Source organism: Chelonia mydas, chromosome 5, assembly GCF_015237465.2.
Source record: "Chelonia mydas isolate rCheMyd1 chromosome 5, rCheMyd1.pri.v2, whole genome shotgun sequence".
NCBI lineage: Eukaryota > Metazoa > Chordata > Testudines > Cheloniidae > Chelonia > Chelonia mydas.
In genome coordinates this window covers 125,209,703-125,224,408 of record NC_051245.2, presented here as the reverse complement: position 1 = coordinate 125,224,408, position 14,706 = coordinate 125,209,703, and the positions used below count along the sequence as shown (strand labels likewise).

The 14,706-nt window shown below is 39.4% G+C and overlaps 1 protein-coding gene across 12 annotated transcripts in view; it reads left to right on the top strand.

Moving 5' to 3' along the window:
* PCGF3 (polycomb group ring finger 3) overlaps positions 1-14,706 on the top strand; it is a 110,802-nt gene that overhangs the window by 29,991 nt on the left and 66,105 nt on the right. For 3 of the 12 annotated variants that reach the window (XM_043546305.1, XM_043546309.1, XM_037902226.2), the window contains exons 2-4: positions 2,739-2,853; positions 9,854-10,009; positions 13,688-13,742. The exons of 1 other annotated variant lie outside the window; for it this stretch is intronic. The gene's annotated coding sequence lies outside the window, so the exon portion shown is untranslated. Of the gene's footprint in view, positions 1-2,738; positions 2,854-8,243; positions 8,374-9,853; positions 10,010-10,185; positions 10,378-13,635; positions 13,743-14,706 lie in introns of those variants that run through there. 8 more of the 12 variants (XM_043546301.1, XM_037902224.2, XM_043546307.1 and 5 more) reach the window with 6 other exon arrangements.

Below are 14,706 nucleotides of genomic sequence, written 5' to 3'. Positions count from 1 at the left end.
CTTCATCCCCAGGAGGCAACTGTTGGCTGCTTCCTGACTGGTCAACCCATTGAAAGGCTGTGCTCTAGGTTTTCCCTCTTGATGTGAGATCGGTAATGAGAGGCAGAGGGAGACCTTGATTTTTTTTTTATTTTTTTTTTGGTGTTTTGAAGAGCAGGGAGAAGAAAAGATTTCAGAAAACAAGGCTATTAAGTTTTTTTTTTTTTAACCCACTTTACCAAAATTTTACACTACTTATTACTATTTTCTCCAGAAATTAACTTGAGAAATCCACTACACTAAATATATAGTGCTATAGAACATTTATACCAAATGTCATTAACTAGAAATAGTTATGTTATTTCCCTGACATATCACTAGAAGTGTACTATGCTTGGGACTTGTCTACACTAGGTAGTTTACTTTCCTTGAGTTAATTGATTGCCAAAGTTATCTAGTGTAAGTATAACCTGTGACTTTTCATTAGGAAAAAGATGGATCAATCTCATGGTAATGAATACCTGGTAAAATCCTAGTGTGGACAAGGCAGCTTGTAATTTTTACATATATTAGCAGATCTAGATAAATACAGTTTTTGACCTGCTAATGTGTGAAAACTACAAGTTGCCCTGTTTATACTAGGATGCTAATATGAGATAAACCACCAATTATGTGAATTAAAACAACTTACTTAATGCAGTGGGTGTAAATGTGGTTTATAGTTTAGGCCATGTCTGCACCATGGAACTACAGCAGCATAGCTATGGTGCCATAACTATGCCAGTATAAGCTCATAGTGTAGAAGCAGCTACCCTTTAAATTGTAAAGGGTTTTTCAGTCACTGTAGGAACACCACCTCCCTGAGCAATAGTAGCTAGGTCCAGCAAAATCTCCCAGGGGAGATGGAGTTTATATTGTCAAGAGGGTAGCTTATACTAGCTCTCTGAACAAAATCAGCTATTCCTGCAAAATAACTCTTTGCCTGCATCTACACCAGATCTTTTGCTTGCATGGCTAGGCTGGTTACAAATGTGGGTGTGCTCCTCCCCTGTTCCATGCTAACATACATGGGTTATGCTGACAAAATTTGTGTAGCTGGTGGTTCTGCTTTAACTATATCTGTTTTGAAACAAGGCAAGCCCAACAGATTAGTGAAAGTTACATTTCATACTAGACTGCTCAGTGCTGTGTGTGCTCTTATGTGTTCTGATTTGACTAATAATGATAAGAACACTTTCTTGCTATATGTGCAATAAATAGTAACTTCAGATGGTAACCTGTTGTACACTTATCTGAAGGTAAAACCCATATGTTTTCAACTGAAGGTGTTTAAATTGATTTGAAATGTCTTATGTTCACATCGACATTCATGATTTCTTGGAAACCGTTACTGTGAAACTTTTTCTTAGTTTACAAAGGGGAATTCTCTTAACACTAATGTTATGATAGTGACAAAGTAAATTAAGAATATAAACTTCTACTCTATCTAGATTAACCTGTAGCTATGTCATAGTTTCTAAGCATACGGTATCTCTGCAGACTTGGTAATGTTTAATAAATAGCTTGACTTCTGAATTTATGGGCAGTGTTTAAATGCTTTCATGTAATAAAGTTTAGAAGTCAAAGTTAATTGGAAATTAGAGACTATGCATAGGCTGAAATATGTCTGTTACTCACTGAATTTTATAGTCTCCTTTGCTAGGAATGCAAAATCCTTCTGTATCAGCAAAGTAGAAAGTCCTCATATGAAGAATTGTTACTCTGGATACATTTTCAGACTTCTTACTCGGTAGCTAAGTAAAGCAAGTGATTAGTTTTCTGCTGATGAATCTAAGCTGTTTGCCATGTTTGTTCAACCTTTTAATGTGGAGAAGAGAGGTGGTAGATGGCAACTGGAGGCAGCTTTGGAGTGTGGGACATTCTTCTGCTTCCAGTGGCTGACAGGTCTGGTTCCGCCCCTGAGCTGCAAACAGGCTGAAGTACTCATTGTAACGCATCTCTGGATCTAATTACATGAAGAAAGGAAACTTACAGGTCAACAGATCAATTTGCCTATTGTCTCTGAAAAGCTGAATTTCTTTTGGACAAAGAGAAAGTTTTGTATCTTGGGTGCAATACCACATTTAAATGCACATTCTGTAATTCTGTTTTGGCTATATCTGCAGCAGTACCAGAAGCCCCAGTTGAGAAGAAAGTCCCATTGTTAAAAGCTGTGCATTCATATAGTAAGAGAATTCCTGCCTCAGTGCTTACAATCTAACAATTAATCTGTTTTGCCTCTTTAGCTACATAGTTCTTTAAAGTTTAGGAAAGTTAAAGGCTAATCTTTCAAAATTTGTTTCATGGCCCCAAGTTGAACGCATGTATGAAACTGTATAAGACTTAAATATGGAGAATGCTTAAAGAATAACTGAAAATCAATTATTGGGGGCCTATTAATACTTTCATGATTAAAGATAATCTTGGGTTTTAAAAAAAGCCATATTAAAAAAAAAAAGTTGTGTAAGTAAACAAAGCAGAACATCAGGTTCTAACCTTTCTTTTTTGTTGGAGTTTGACAATGTCGTTGGAGGACCAGGATAGTTAAATCACAGAAACCTGAACTGCAGCTTTCCAAGCCCCCAGATATAGATGTTAAATGAGGTCAACAAACTGTACAATCTATATTCTCATGGCTGCTTCAGTTTCTCTGAAAGACCAAAATACTGGGGAGAGTAGGTGGCAAGATGAGAGCATAGTACTTCTGTATGTTGTTGCAGGCACCATCCTGTGGGTTTCAAGAGCTGCTGACCAGAGGAGTTTATGGAAGGCTCATTTTGCATTGAGCTCTGTAAGGCTCTTGGATGACTTCACTTCATGCAAGTCTGAATGAAGGTATCCCTTTACTCAAATGTCTAAATATTAAGCCTAGGAAGGGATTGGGGGGGATTTTCTTGCAGTTACAAGGATTTTTGTGGAGCATTTCAGCAGAATGACCTTTTTCACCTTCTGATTTGCCAATTAATAGGAGACAGTTGTCCCTGGGTCAGAAAGCTCAAGGAACGTGAAGACGTTGATCATTGTTTGAGACTTTTGGTGACACAAATATACAGATATTCAGATTTTCCGTTGAAGCCTGAAGTTTAGTGAGAGCTGAATCACTGTAATGCTCTAATTCAGGCTTTGTTTAATAAAACTTTTAACATCCCAGTAAAAATGAGAAGTTACAAATAAAATAGGTGCAATCAATTAAATTCCAGCACCGTTCTGCTTTTAGCAGCTAGTGGTGGTTGGTGTCTCACCACAGATTTTGCCTTCCGTTGACATCTTGATGATTTTGAAGGGACTTTGTCCTTCATGACATAATAGTATAAGGGTTCTTTAAACAATTCTTTAATAACTGGAAGTTAAGAATCTTCATCTCCTTTTAATACATGTTTTTACACAAGAGTGTGATCTAAATTGAATCCAAGTGCCTTTTTAATGACTGGTAATTTGTGGCTTTTAATTCCCAACAAAAAAATCCATTGTAACATTTTCTCCTAGTATATTACAAATTCTTTCTGTAACTTTTGCTAGAATACTTAATTTGGGATAGCACATGAAAATGAATAGCTTTTCTCCCCAAAAGCCTGATGCCTCCAGCGGTGATTTTGATCACTTATTAATGAGCTAGACTGTATTTAGAGAAGAATACAATGGGATTGGTTTAAAAAAAAAAAAAAGGTTGCCCCTGTAACAGTTCTTTATTTGGATAGGATTACTACAGGTTTAGAAAGGTTTGAGGCATTAGCTTCAACAAACTAAATTACGGGTCTAAATGAGCTGTTAGCACTCAAGAAAAGATCTTGAAGTCATCATGAATAGTTATCTGAAAACATCTGCTCAATGTGAAGCAGCAGTCACAAAAGCTAACAATGTTAGGAACCTTAGGAAAAGGGATAGATAATAAGACAGTAAATATCATAATGCCACTATATACATCTGCTCACACCTTGGATACCGCATGCAGTTCTGGTCTCCCATCTCAGAAAATACATTAGAAATGGAAAAGGTACAGAGAAAGGCAACAAAAATGATTAGGGGTATGGAACAGTTTCCATATGAAGAGAGATTAAAAAACGTGGCGCTGTTGAGTTTAGAAAAGACACAACTAAGGGGCTGTGACAGGGTGTATCAGGCCCTTTGGGGTCCCCTGCAGAGCTTATTGTATTAGTGTCTTGTATGATGGGACTATGATTCTATCCTCATGAGCCCTGTGAACAGTAAAACTGTTCTAATTCTGGTCTTTGTTCTCAAAATGTATCGTTATTTTCTTTAGAGCATAAATTTTTGAAGGTGTTACTGTTCTACAAAGCTTGTAAGGGGGGTGCTGATTACACTTCCTGATTTACTGAATAACTTGTCTGGGGATGCCTTTTTGTGTGTAAAGGGTAATGGTGCGCTGCAAACTATTCTTAATAATTTGGAGGAGGCTGGGCCTATGAACACTGATAGAATTGCCAAAAATAAAACAGATGAAAAGAAGAATGGAGAAGTGAGAAATAAGTAGATCATGACTCTGTAGTGGTGTCATAAATATAAAGGGAAGGCTAATCACCTTTAAATCCCTCCTGGCCAGAGGAAAAACCCTTTTACCTGTAAAGGGTTAAGAAGCTAAGATAACCACGCTGGCACCTGACCAAAATGACTAATGAGGAGACAAGATACTTTCAAAGCTGGAGGGGGGAGAAACAAAGGTTCTCTCTGTTTGCGTGATGTTTCTTGCCGGGACCAGAGCAGGAATGCAGGTCAGAACTCCTGTAAAGCGTTAGTAAGCAATCTAGTTAGATACGCGTTAGATTCTGTTTTGTTTAAATGGCTGATAAAATAAGTTGTGCTGAATGGAATGTATATTCCTGTTTTTGTGTCTTTGTAACTTAAGGGATTTTGCCTAGAGGGATTCTCTATGTTTTGAATCTGATTACCCTGTAAGGTATTTACCATCCTGATTTTACAGAGGTGATTCTTTTACTTTTTCTTTAATTAATATTTTTCTTTTAAGAACCTGATTGCTTTTTTCATTGTTCTTAAGATCCAAGGGTTTGGGTCTGTGTTCACCTATGCAAATTGGTGAGGATTTTTATCAAGCCTTCCCCAGGAAAGGGAGTGTAGTGCTTGGGGGGATATTTTTGGGGGGGGGGGGGAGGGGGGAAGACTTTTTTCCAAATGGGCACTTCCCCTGTTCTTTGTGTAACACTTTGGTGGTGGCAGCTTTTAACCTAAGCTGGTAAGAATAAGCTTAGGGGGTCTTTCATGCAGGTCCCCACATCTGTACCCTAGAGTTCAGAGTGGGGAAGCAACCTTGACAAGTGGTAAGACTGAGTAACGTGTCTTTCAGTGAAGGAGTTATGTACTAATAAGCAACTTGTAAAAGCAAGTGTGTTTGACTCCACTTTATACTGACAGTATAAATTTATTTACAAAGAGCTAGCTATGCTCTGACCAGTTAAACTGTGAAAAGCTGCTGACATCACTTGTGGAAAGTAACATAACTTCAGAAGTGGTTTCTAACTCTGCTTTGGAAAGTTGGGGGTATTTGAGTTAACTTGTCATAGCCAGTTTGCACGTGTGGTAGAATTGACATTGCGCTTTGGACAGCAAATATTATAGTCGTGTGTGTCAAGTTATAACCCACAAACATAAATATATGGTTCTTGAAAATCACAAGCCACAAGTTTATAACACATTGGCAAGCTGAAATATATTTCTAAGATTTAAGTGTGCATTTTGTGAAAATGTATAAAAACTACATTGGCTCTGTATCCACAAAAGCCAATTGTTGTGATTCAGTCTGAAGGTGACAAAGGCATGAATAACTCTGGTGAGGTCCACATTAGAATGAGGAGGTGGTCACCTTGCTGAGCTCAGTGCGAAATCACGTAAGGCAGCTTTTCCTATTTGGATATCAGAGTAGCAGAGAACAAGATTTTAGGTTGCCAACCTCACTAATAAATGACAATCGTACTACCTTGGTGAAGGGAGCTGAAATAACTTCTGTTTGACTTTCTGCTTGTTCCACCTAATTTCAGAATCAAATGGGCAGAAATGAAGTATGGTCATTCCAAAAGATTATAAAACTTTTAAACCATCAGACTGTGAAGTCATGCTTCACTTAAGTTTTGTAGAGTTTTTTATTCTTATTTTTTTTTAAAAGATACTCTTTAACATCCTTCTTCCTGAGGAGCCAGATGACTCTAGTACTATGAACACAACTATACATGCAGAGGGAGGACGAACTTAGTAGTAGTATAGACTTTAAATAGCTTTAGAAGACACCTCCCCCCGCCCCTAAAATACTCCTTTCCCTGCCTCCCATCCAAGATTGAATGGTCCTAAGGTCTGATGTCTAGTGCTGTATTTAACTGGAAAGCTATGAAGCTCAGGTCTCCAGCGATGAACGTTTCTAGATGTTGAGGTAATAGATCTTAAATTGGTCAGTAATGCAGGATTGAATAATGTAAATCTTGGACATCAGACCTGTGATCTCTGAAGGCTGAGATTTCCAAAGGAGCCTAAGGGATTTAATACCAAGATCCCATTTACATTTGATAATGGGTGCCAAACTCCCTTAGGTTTCTTTGAAAAGCCTATCTGTGATTTTTAAGGCAGTTCCCCCCACTCCCCATATTTGTGAAAGAAATCTCTTTTATCGCAGACTCTTCAAAGAAAAAGGACTATTGGCAAATTCCTCCTAAATTTGGAGTTAGAAGTAGTCCTGCTTTGAGTGGTTTAGTGGGCATTGTGCAGACGAGAAGGTCAAAGATACGCAATAGTATGCCTTCATATGTCAATCTGCAGTTGATTGCATGAGAAGGAAAGATGGTCTTGAACTAAAGATATGGAACAGGGAGTCAGGGGACATGGCTCTTGCTCCTGGATTTGCCGCAGGTTTTGTGTGTAGCCTTGAGCAAATTGCTCTGCATCACCTTTAAAATAGGGGTAATACTAGCCTATCTCATGGGTGATGTAACAGGTTTCTTTGTAAGGTGCTATGAGAGCCTCAGATGGAAGGTCTTATCACAAATTTCATGATTCTGCAGCTTACTCCGTGGTTGTCACAAATTCAGATATAAGCAGCCTAATACTTCCTTTCTTGTAAATGTTCATTATTACCCTAGGCTGTAACTTCAATACTGCACTAGATCAAATGAAAAAATGTATTAGTTGTACCTAAGCACACGTGTAAATGGGTCGAGTTCTTAGTGTTTTATGATTCCCATTTACTCTTTCGGCCTTCCTCTGTCACTGATAAACCAAACACTTTTTTACTTCATCATTGGGAAAAGCTGTTACTTGACATAACTTTGATTCACTTGTTACCAAGGTCTTTTATTTCCAGAAAACCTAGGTTAAAGTTTTTAAGCTTGCAAAGTCAAGCTCAAAAAAGTTAAATGTTTGAAATAATTTTGATTATACATAATTTGGCTTCCTGCTTATGCATTATAGGCTTCAGCTACATGATTGCAGTATTGCCAATCCCAAGTGTTGGAAAAAATCATGAGATTGGGTGAAAAAAGATTTGGGCTTTTATTTACGTTTGGGTTTTGAGTTTTTAAGGTACAGTTTGTCATTTGTTCAAGCTTTTCTCTCAAACCTGAGAGCTAGAAACTTTAAATGAGAGCTGAAAACCTACATGTAGTTGCAGGACTCCAGGATCTGGGGCTTTAAGAAACACCAAATATCATGCAACTTGTCATAAAACGAATTGGTAGCGCTGTGGTTATACACTGTTTTTTTTTTTTTTCCATGGGATTCCCTCAGCACACTTCTAGATATGGAGGGCTTTCATATACTGGGAACTGAGGCCCTCAGACCAAAACTTGCAAGTCTCTGCTAATCTTGTGTGTCTACTGATTGGTTGCCAAACTTGAGGCCTCAGAGATCAATTTTTCAAAGTTCTTAATGTGACCAATAGGGCAATTTCCTGCAATTTCCTTGAAAGACCATATAGTATTAAGTTTATGTATTATTGTGTGCCAGGATTGCCTGTAATGTCAATAGTGGGGAGATGTAACCGATGGAAGACCTGAGAGTTCAAAAGACTGTATTGAAAATGTCTCAGATGAATATGGAATTTTTGGACAATAAGTGGGTTCCCTGGGGAATCTCTAGGGAGAGAATAATGGAAATTATCCAACTCCAGTTATGAAAACCCCCCAGCTTTTACTATCTATGCCCTGAGACGAGGGTCTTTGTCTGCGGATTATCTGTTACAGAAGGCCAAGTTCGAAGAAACAGCTGATTTGCCCAGCCTTTGTTCTTGTTCTGGATCTAAATTGAATATGAACTCGTAACCTTGGGGAAGACTCATCTGTGGGTTTTGAAGGACTAAAACCTACCTGAGCCCTAGGCTGGGGTTGGGGGTCACTTCTGGTAAGATTTTTAGTATGTGTGTAGGAACTCTTACTGGTGGTTTTTTGTTTTTGTTTTTCTCATGCTTTTATCTTCAGAATAAATGTGCTTACTTGGAAGGAATTGTGTGGTAATTTATAACTGTAGGCAATACAGTGGTTATAGCCTTATGAGAGAAAGCAAAGCGCAGGTGCTGGCCTGTTTTAGGCAGTCTGCCTTGCTGGGGATATCACAGTGTAAGGCAGGGAGTTGTGCAGTCTGAAAATCCCTGGTCAGGAGGGTGAGAGACACTAGTCTGCACCCAAGAGAAGTGGCTGGTGGGAGCTGGAAGCCTTAAGTGAGTGCCCTTGCTGGAACATGCCAGGGGAAAACAGGTTCATTTGCCCAGAAACTATGACACTTAACACACATTTTCATAGTACTTTTCTGATGGGAAACTGAAACAAAGGTAAAGTGCATTGCCCAGCATCATGTAAAAGGGCTATGAGAGAAACAGAGGTAGGACCTAGTTGTTCTGAGTGATATTCTATTCCTGGGGGAATTCTGCGTCCCTGCACATACGCAGAATTCATGTCCCCTGCAGATTTCTTTGCTTCCCTGTAGAAAAATGACTTCTGATGGGAAAGCAAAGAGAAGCTGCAGGAGAGGTCATGTGCCCCTCCCTGGCAGCACAGGCAGGTTGGCTCGGGTGCTGGAGCAGCCGGCAGAGGTGTAAATCACTGCCTGGGGGTGTGTGTGTGGCGGGGGGGAGAGGGCTGGGCAGTCGTGCGAGAGAGAGAGAGACTCTGTCCCTCTCACTCGCTATTGCAGCACAGTCAACATGGAGGGGCAGGGCTTCAGGGTGTTTCTGAGGAGGTAGGCAGGGGGCAGGCCCTGTCCCTTCTGCTCTGGCTGCTTTGTGAATTGTTCCCATTGTCTTTGTGAATTCCCACAGGAGTATAAAAGAGGTGTAAAAAATTTTAGGGCTCCTTCACATTGCCAGAGGGGTGTAAAGGACAGTATGGCCTTATAAATGCTTATGGTGGTTTCGTGATTAGAACTGGTCTACATTTTTGGACTGAAAAAATTTCCTGTCAAAATATGCTCCGTGAACTGTTTGCTACTGACCTTTCTGGAGATGGTCAGTAGCCAGTATAAATTGTGAGTTTGATTCTCCAGCCCTCACTTGCTCTTCAGTTACCTATGATGTAGCACTGAGCATATGGCTGCATACATTTGTTGACTAATAACCTAGAAATAAAGGGTCAAACCTAGTACATTAGTGTTTGGGAATTTCCTCCATTGCTTCCCATTCTCCATCCATTGTATTGTAGTTTAAATAAGTTACCAAAATAATTGAAACCAGAGTGATTATATTGTGTTGTTTTGTCAAAACAATGCAGAATTTTGTAGAATTTTAAAATATTGTGCACAGAAACTTGAATTTTTTTTGGTGCAGAATTCCCTGAGGTGTAGGTATTCAAGTGCTTTAACCCTATGACCGTCCTTTCTCTTTTTGCAGTCCTCTGTCTCATTCGCTATACACGTTTCAACTTCTACAACAGATGAGACAGAAGTTCAACAGACAACAGCCTGCTTCCCTACACAGCACTGATTTATTCCCTGAGCAGCATCCATCCTGTCCACTGAATGAAGCAAGGGTCCTGTGGAAAAAATAGTATGTGCTCTGTAATTACAGACTCTCATAATTCATAGCAAGTGGTGGGGGGCTGGTGGTTAGTGAATTGAAGTTAAACAAGTAAGCTTTATTCTAGTTGTCCTAATGTATTTGATTTTTCAAACCTTAACTTTTTTGACACTTTCTATATGTAATTTGCTTTGTTTTTTTTAAAGGTAAAATAAAGAGAATTATGTGCAAATAACCCTCCAGAATCAGCAGAGTTGGAACTCTGGGCTTCCAGCATTGCAGCACAGATTACTAGCACCTGTGCTAAGATATTAATTACAAATGCTGACAGAAGGAATAACCTGTTACCATTTGTGCATCACCCACTAGGAGATGCTGTTGCATAATACGCCATAACAGTAGGTTTTATATGCCTGAATAGCCCCATTTTGAACAGCATAGCAGATAATTAAAGTTGGGCCAACTTTTTTCCATTGGGACATTAGGTATGTCTACACAGCATTCCGGAGCGAGCGGGAGTGAGCCTCCCAGCTCAGGTTGGCAGACTCGGACTAGAGGGGCTTGTGCTAGTTCTCTGAAAATAGCTCTATAGACGAGCTCTGAAGTTGTGCTCCAGATGTTGAAGCCCACCCTACTCTCGGGGTTGCAGAGCCTGAGCTGCAACTGCAAAGTTCTGACTCTACAGTTCTTTTTAGAGCACTAGAGTGAGCCGTGCTACACAGTCTGTCAATGTGGGCTGGGAGGCTTGCTCCTGTTCGCTCCAAAACGCTGAGTAGACATACCCATTGTATCTGAAGTGACTGGGACTTAGGTCTGTCATATTAGAGAGTTGTTTTATTCCCAGTTGTATAATCCCTCAGTGGGATAGGAGGCTTTGTTCAATTAGTAGTGAGGTAGATAGGACAATCACAAGTCGGTAAACATTAAATTCGAACACATGATTTCTGGGTTCCCAGTCTGTTGTACCTTAGCCTAGTACAAAGCCTATTTTGATAAATCAGTTGCACGTTTTTTTTCTTATTTGGAGCCGTGGTTTGGCTGGAATAAGACACAGTGCTGGCAGAATTATAGAGGTTTTTGGCAGCAAACTGGGAGCAAGCTGTACCGGTCAAATCATTGGTGGAAAATTACCATCTTAATTTAGCTCCAAAACTTGGCCAAAGCTGGATTGGTTTTATGCTGCCAGCAAGTTTCAAGCTATTGCTGCAGTGCATGGAGGAAATAGAAGTCTCTCCCCCGCCTGCAAATTGGTTGGAGGAATTATTAAAAGTGTTACGAGCTGTAGCTCACGAAAGCGTATGCTCAAATAAATTTGTTAGTCTCTAAGGTGGCACAAGTACTCCTTTTCTTTTTATGAATACAGACTAACATGGCTGCTACTCTGAAATCACCATAGTTGCTGCTGCTTTAAAATACATATATGTATGTTAAAGACGCAGTTGCCTAATAGAGTGCCTTATTGTGAGGAGTTGTGCTCAGTTTAATACAGTGTCTGTAACTGTAGCATTAAGGCTATATCCTCAGTGGGGAAAAAAGGGTGTGTTTTATAAATGGTGATAGTTAACACACCATATTTTGCTGTGAAGACATCGGAAGTACTTAGGTCAAGTGTCTAGCCAAGAATTTGAATTTTGTCTTATTTCTCAATCTACAAATAAATTCTTTGTAGGTGATACGCTACAAAACTTGTGAAGTCCATTCATGTTCTGTCGTGACCGTTTCGTCTTTGTTCATCACCATGTCATTTTTATTTCTTTGTCATGTTGAATGTCACTAAATCTAATTATGACTTTCTTTAAACAGTGTTACCAGCCAGGATCATAGGAGTAAACTAAAATATCCCTTAACCTAAGAATCATAAAAGTCTATTCAAAGTAGATGTAAATGCAACCTGCACTAGATCTGGCCCCTTGAGCATGCTAAGCCACAGTATTGAGTAAAACCTGGTGTTGACTTAGTAGTAGATACAAATTTAATAAAATCTATGTATCTGATCACACAGTGAGTCTCACAGGAGATTTACAGAGAAGTGATATGCTCCTACCATCTGTTTGTTCTTTGTTTTGTCTTACCTGACTGCTGATGTTACTACTAAGGTCTGTCAGGTTTTTTTTTTTTTTTTTTTTCTTATTCTTAAAACCTGTGTTTAAGGGTTTAATACCTTAACCATTTCAAATAGCCTGTGGCTGAAGATCAGGCCTGTTTAGACGTATTTTGTTTTACTTAACAAAAGTTACATTGGTTCAACTGTTTGAAGAATCCGATAAAAATATACCTCCCTGAGTGTTTCTGATGTTTGACTGTTTATGTTCTGTTGCCAATTCAGAGAGTAGCATGAAGTGCGCTAGATAAACTTACAGAGGATAGGTCCATCAGTGGCTATTAGCCAGGATGGGCAGGGATGGAAAACCACGCTCTGAAGTGTCCCTAGCCTCTGTTTGCCAGAAGCTGGGAATGGGCAACAAGGGATGGATCACTTGATGATTACCGTTCTGTTCATTCCCTCTGGGGCACCTGGCACTGGTCACTGTCAGAAGACAGGATACTGGGCTAGATGGACCTTTGGTCTGACCCAGTATGGCCATTCTTATGTAAGCTGGATGTTTTAACTTGCATAAAATAGTAAATATTGCCAGTATTTCAAATTGGGCTAGTCTGAAACATGGCATGGAAGCAGTTACTCAGGAAGCCATATTAAGACCTAGTTACATGGCAATGACTACTTATCAACCATTTAATTACAAAATTATTGAAGTCAACAGGAGCTGTTGGGTTCTCAGCACCCATAACAAATCAGGCCACTTAAGAGCTGTCTAATGGGCCTTTGCTTGGGATATTCAAAGGAGCTTAGGCACCCAACTGCCTGAGGCCCCTTAAAAATACTAGCCTAGGAGCCTAACTTTACCAGTTTTCTAAAATCTTGGCCATCGTGTAACAGTAGTACTGTTGAGATATTAGTGAAAAGTTTCTACCTACTATCTTAATGATTTTATTCTGCTGTCCATCAAACAAGAAATGTGTGTAAGTTAATGATGGTGTCTCTCTTAAAAAAGAAAACCCTGCAGTATTGAGTGAAGAACTGAGAGAGTCCCAAGAGTGAAGAACACTCTAAGGTCTAAAGCTTTGAATACAAATTTATTTTCCAGATGCTTTCATATTCCCACCTTCTGCTTGCCTCTTAAGTGTGCATTAAGAGTTGTGCTGCTGTGCAAGTTATTTCTGGTCTCATTAGGAAATAGACGAAGTACGTTTATGTCAATAGAGTGCACCTAAGGTGTGAACTTCATCTAATATACAATACTAGGAAGAAATCAGTAGTCTGCCTCAGGCACTTAAGTCCTCCCTAAAGTAATTGTGAAAAGCATCTTTGTTACAGTTTTAAACATGCTTCTTCAGGCAACAAGTGTGGTCTGCTTTTGCACCAGATTCAAAATTAATTGGGTTTTATGGGAGAATATTCTTCGTTTCCACCACACTTGAAAAATACTTGTCTCTCTTTGTGCATGTGAAGGCACGTTAATTAAACTTAGAGGGGTCCTGGGACTTCACGTTCTGGCCTTTCTATGACGTGGTAAGAGATGTATGTTGATGTTAAGGGTTATATGTGGAGATTTAAACATTTTGTATGTCATATCCTGTCCTCTTTTCCCTTTTAGTGAAGAGAACTTGAGACCGATTTTTGGAATACTGTTTGTAAATTTTTTTCAGATGAGGAGACCCAGCGCTTAAATTGGATGGAAACTCAAATACTGGAGAAACTAGGGTAGGTTTATTCATCCTTTTAGGGTATAGCTTGTTGGACTTGATTCACATTACTGTACAGATGACGGGCAATCCCTGAGACATTTCAGGGGAATCAGTTTAGCTCAGTGTTAATGAACAGTTATTTCTGCTTAATTGGAATAGTATTAGCTAAGGGTATGTTTAGACAGCAATAAAAGATCCGCGACAGCTGATCTGGGTCAGCTGACTCACGCTGGGGCTGCGGGGCTATGAAATTGCAGTGCAGACGTTCTGGGTCAGGCTGGACCCCAGGCTCTGAGACCCTCCCCTCCTTGCAAGGTTTCGGAGCCTGGGGTCTAGCCTGATCTCAGACTTCTACACTGTAGTTTTATAAGCCTGCAGCCCTAGCCCTGTGAGCCCGAGTCAGCTCTGAGACATGGTGGCATGGTTTTTTTTAAATTGCAATGTAGTCATACCCTAAAGTTCTAAATAGGGACTTGTTTAGTCAATATAAAGTGGTTAAATGATTACCCAGTCTAAACTCCAGGTTTCTGATCGCTTAAGGTTCAGTTGTGGCTGTAAGTGCAGACCATTAACTCCAATCACCAAGTTTAAATCTGTGGCTGACTTCCCTTAAGCTTTCCAGAAAAATCCTGTATTAAAGGAACTCTTCATGCTTATTATCAGGTGTATTCATTAGGTTTTCCTGAAGGTTTTTGTTTTTTGCAGGGAGCAATTAGGTTTTCTGATGGAATGAATTAAAATGGATTTGTCTTGTGTTTTTATTAATTTAGTATATTTTAAGGATTTTCAGTTTTATAAAAATGGCATCTTCTCTTAATTGGGAAAAGATATGTAATAGGATGTCTTAATTAAGAGGATTTTATGGAATGAGCATTTATTTTAAATCTTGGTGGAGCACCTTGATCCTGTTCACAAACCCCAAACTATCTTAATCTTGTTCACTTAAGCCCTGGTCTACACTAGGACTTTAGGTCAAATTT